The following is a 5,069-nucleotide window of genomic DNA, read 5'->3' as shown; positions in this document are numbered from 1 at the left end:
AGTCACTTACGTTCCACCCAACAGCCCACGGGAAGTGGAGGAAAGGATATGTCAGGAGATTCTGGATAGGTGCAGAAAACATAGGGTTGTTGTAGTGGGGGACTTTAATTTCCCTGGCACAGACTGGAAAGTGCTTAGAGCTGGGGGTCCGGACGGGGAGGAATTTGTAAAATGCGTACTGGAAGGTTCTTTGGAACAGTATGTAGATAGCCCGACTAGAGAGGGGGCTATACTGGACCAAGTTCTGGGAAATGAGCCCGGTCAGGTCGTCAAAGTTTTGGTAGGGGAACATGTGGCAAATAGTGACCACAACTCTGTTAACTTTAGGATAGTAATGGACAAGGATGAGTGCTGTCCTACGGGCAGGGTGCTAAATTGGGGGAAGGCTGACTATAGCCGGATTAGGCAGGAATTGGTGGATGTTTTTTGGGAGAGGATGTTCGAGGGTAAGTCCGCGTCTGGCATGTGGGAGTCTTTTAAGGAACTATTGATAAGGCTGCAGGATAGGCATGTGCCTGTAAAAAGGAAAGATAGGAAAGGTAGGATTCGAGAGCCGTGGATAACCAGGGAAATTGAGGATCTGATTAAAATGAAAAGGGAGACGTACGTTAAGTCCAGGCAACTGAAAACAGATGGAGCTCTGGAGGAATACAGAGAGAGTAGGAAAGAACTCAAACGGGGAGTTAGACGGGCAAAAAGAGGTCACGAGATGTTCTTGGCAGGCAGGATTAAGGAGAATCCTAAGGCATTCTATTCATACGTTAGGAACAAAAGAGTTGTCAGGGAGAAAATCGGACCTCTCAGGGACAAAGGAGGGGAATTATGCTTAGAACCCAAGGGAATAGGGGAGATCCTAAATGAATACTTTGCATCGGTATTCACGAAGGAGAGGGGCGTGTTAACCGGGAGTGTCTCGGATGGAGGTGTTGACCCGTTAGAGAAAATCTCCATTACAAGAGAGGAAGTGTTAGGTTTTTTAGGGAACATTAAAACTGACACAGCCCCAGGGCCTGATGGCATCTATCCTCGACTGCTCAGGGAGACGAGAGGTGAAATTGCTGGGCCTCTGACGGAAATCTTTGTCGCTTCTTTGGACACGGGTGAGGTCCCTGAGGATTGGAGGACAGCGAATGTGGTCCCGTTGTTTAAGAAGGGTAGCAGGGATAACCCAGGAAATTATAGGCCGGTGAGCTTGACGTCCGTGGTAGGGAAGTTGTTGGAGAGGATTCTTAGAGACAGGATGTATGTGCATTTAGAACGGAACAATCTCATTAGTGACAGACAGCATGGTTTTGTAAGAGGGAGGTCGTGCCTTACAAATTTGGTGGAGTTTTTTGAGGAAGTGACAAAAACCGTTGATGAAGGAAGGGCCGTGGATGTCGTCTATATGGATTTCAGTAAGGCATTTGACAAAGTCCCACATGGCAGGTTGGTTAAGAAGGCTAAGGCTCATGGGATACAAGGAGAAGTGGCTAGATGGGTGGAGAACTGGCTTGGCCATAGGAGACAGAGGATAGTGGTCGAAGGGTCCTTTTCCGGCTGGAGGTCTGTGACCAGTGGTGTTCCGCAGCGCTCTGTACTGGGACCTCTGCTATTTGTGATATATATCAACGATTTGGAAGAAGGTGTAACTGGTGTAATCAGCAAGTTTGCGGATGACACGAAGATGGCTCGAATTGCGGATAGCGAAGAGCATTGTCGGGCAATACAGCAGGATATAGATAGGCTGGAAAATTGGGCGGAGAGGTGGCAGATGGAGTTTAATCCGGATAAATGCGAAGTGATGCATTTTGGAAGAAATAATGTAGGGAGGAGTTATACAATAAATGGCAGAGTCATCCGGAGTATAGAAACACAGAGGGACCTAGGTGTGCAAGTTCACAAATCCTTGAAGGTGGCAACACAGGTGGAGAAGGTGGTGAAGAAGGCATATGGTATGCTTGCCTTTATAGGACGGGGTATAGAGTATAAAAGCTGGAGTCTGATGATGCAGCTGTATAGAACGCTGGTTAGGCCACATTTGGAGTACTGCGTCCAGTTCTGGTCGCCACACTACCAGAAGGACGTGGAGGCATTGGAGAGAGTGCAGGGAAGGTTTACCAGGATGTTGCCTGGTGTGGAGGGTCTTAGCTATGAGGAGAGATTGGGTAGACTGGGGTTGTTCTCCTTCGAAAGACGGAGAATGAGGGGAGATCTAATAGAGGTATACAAGATTATGAAGGGTATAGATAGGGTGAACAGTGGGAAGCTTTTTCCCAGGTCGGAGGTGACGATCACGAGGGGTCACGGGCTCAAGCTGAGAGGGGCGAAGTATAACTCAGACATCAGAGGGACGTTTTTTACACAGAGGGTGGTGGGGGCCTGGAATGCGCTGCCAAGTGGGGTGGTGGAGGCAGGCACGCTGACATCGTTTAAGACTTACCTGGATAGTCACATGAGCAGCCTGGGAATGGAGGGATACAAACGATTGGTCTAGTTGGACCAAGGAGCGGCACAGGCTTGGAGGGCCGAAGGGCCTGTTTCCTGTGCTGTACTGTTCTTTGTTCTCTTTGTTCTTTGACATATTAAGGGATATATGGGAAGTCATTTTGAAAAACACTGTTCACCTGTGACACTGAGAGTCCGAGTCCAGTGAGTTGTGTTCAGTGTTCCCCCAATGTTGTTTGGTTGCAATTCCCGCTCAGGAAACGAATATTTATTGCTCTCAGCAAACTGTGAAGAATAACATGATTTACTATCTGATTGAAAGCAGATCTATTAAATTCAACCGAGTGACTCTTGCAAGTTTACATCACAGCTGGAAATGTCACATGTGCAACAGGTCAAGAACAAACGCAGTAGCAGAAAGGTATTTACAGGCTGCAAAGCGCTGACGATAGGGATGGGATGTAAGGTAAACATCTGGATGTTAAATTGGTCAGATTTTAGCGTTCACACTGAATTATTAAACTTTTCCCTCACTCTGCAACGAAAATATTTGGAAAAGTTTCTCTCCAGTTTCGAACTGTCGGAAGCGAACGTAATAACTATCAGTGGAATGTCTGTTGTATGTTGTTACTGATTGAATGTATCACTGGGGTGGAAACCGCAGATGCCATTTTGCAGAAGAGACTTGCTTGTGGTGAATGTGGTCTGGCCTGGCGCGAAAAATAAAAAAAAACAAATGCAGTGTGTGTAAAGCAAGTTGTAAAACAGGCAACAAGCTGCTGGTCTGGTGGTTCGAGTTTGACACTTTCACTGCTGTTTAGATTACAGGTCAGGTAATGGAGATTTGTTGCTCTCATCTAAACCGTAAGAACAAATGTCAGTTATTGCCTGGTGGAACATATAAAACGCAATCTCGCCTCGTGTCCTGAAGTGAAGACTGAGCAAATTCAACAGGAGGGTTTATTGTCATTTCTGGCAGGATATTGGGAACCAGACAAGGTTAAGGACAGTTTTAATGGTGCTGGTCCTTCACTGCAGCTCATTCAGTTTCTGACTGGATGTGATTTCTGTTTGTTACACAGTTCAGAATGAATTGATTCAGTGAAGGAGCAGGCTCAAGCCAACTGATGGACTTTCGCAGCTCCTTTGCTGCTAATGAATTTCAGTAACAATATTGATAAAGGACATGGCTGCTTATGTGGTAGCGTAGTTGAGCAATCTCAACCGATGGATTAAGGTCTAGTTTTTGCGGAGTTGTGGGTTAGAATCCAGCCGCTGCCAGAATGGATTTGAGTTTTGGTCCCTGCAGATGAAGCCCAGCATTTCAGGTTGAAGTTTGTGCCGTGTCGTTTTTGGCAGGAAGAAAGAGGAGAGACACACCAATGTGAACAGTTTTGAGGTAAAGGGGCGTGTGCGGAAGGAATGGAGCAATTTACTGTGGATGCTGCAATCGGAAGCAAAAAGAAAATGCTGGAAAATCTCACCAGGTCTGGCAGTATCTGTAAGGAGTGAAGAGAGCTGACATTTCGAGTCCAGATGACCCTTTGTCAAACCTGTGAGGAGTGGAGTTGCTCCGATAGAGAATACAAACGGGAACAGAGGCTGAAAGGCTGTCTCGCGGAATAAAAACAGGATTGCAAACATTGATACTGCAGTCCCGGCCCAGGGGATAGATTGGGATTTTCGAACTGAGGTTCAAATCCTGTCATGTAGCTTCCCGTCATTCCTTATTGTGACCTATTTTTATTAAAGGTTATTGGAAATGAAGCAATGGGTACGGAAATGATCAACTCATTGCAAATCTCTCACATCCGCGTCACTGAGGGTCGAGTGATCAGGGTCGGCGCCGTGACGCGGTTTCGATTCCCAGTCATGAGTGAATAACTCTTTGTTAATTTCTCCATTTAATGAAAACACGCCTCACAGCGTCTGTGAAGGGAACAACAAGTTAAATCTTCCAGCTGGATGAACTTGCATCAGAGCTGGAAATGTCAGAGATGTAACATTACCGATAAACTCTGAAGATGGACCATATGACACACACAACCTACATGTCAAGTTCATACACAATACACATGTCAAATTATGTCACTTTCAAGTTTTGTCTTTTAACTTCCTGCTCTCCACCTCAGACATTTCCACATTCATCAAAAATCTCCGCCCTCAAACCCCATCCTGGCCCTCAATCCATTGATATTGCTATACATACTGCCCTCTGTTTGCAGTATTTGGCTCCATAGCTCAGTGGTTAGAGCACTGGCCTTGTGATCCAGTGAGTTCAGGGGTCGTGAGTTCAATTCTCGCTGGAGCCTGTTGTTAAATTTAGCTAATAGAAGCTGGAGGGAAAGAGTTGAAAACAAACATGGAGCTGTGATCAGTGGAGGCGGAGATCACGTGCAATTTTCGAAAGCGAATAGATGTTCCCTTCTTCTTAAAAAAATAGGAAAAGCAGGACATATTTGAAGAGCTGAAGAAGGTTAGTGTCGATATTGAGAATAGAATATCTGTGATTGCACAAGGAATGCACACAGGTGCATGCAATGATTAGAAGGGAAATTACATTTTGGTCTTTACTGCCGGCAGACTGGAGTCGAAGAATAACGAGGTGATGCTGCAGTTACACGGGGTTTTGTTGAGACCAC

At 45.9% G+C, this 5,069-nt stretch overlaps 1 non-coding gene across 1 annotated transcript; it reads left to right on the top strand.

Moving 5' to 3' along the window:
• Positions 1-4,657: 4,657 nt before the first annotated feature.
• On the top strand, positions 4,658-4,739 carry trnat-ugu (transfer RNA threonine (anticodon UGU)). The gene has a single exon. It is a non-coding gene; the product is annotated as a tRNA-Thr (tRNA).
• The last annotated feature ends 330 nt before the right edge of the window (positions 4,740-5,069 follow it).

The sequence above is a fragment of the Mustelus asterias genome, unplaced genomic scaffold (assembly GCF_964213995.1).
Source record: "Mustelus asterias unplaced genomic scaffold, sMusAst1.hap1.1 HAP1_SCAFFOLD_95, whole genome shotgun sequence".
In the NCBI taxonomy this organism is placed as follows: Eukaryota; Metazoa; Chordata; class Chondrichthyes; order Carcharhiniformes; family Triakidae; genus Mustelus; species Mustelus asterias.
Note: the sequence above shows the minus strand (reverse complement) of the source record. Positions and strands in the feature narration are given on the sequence as shown.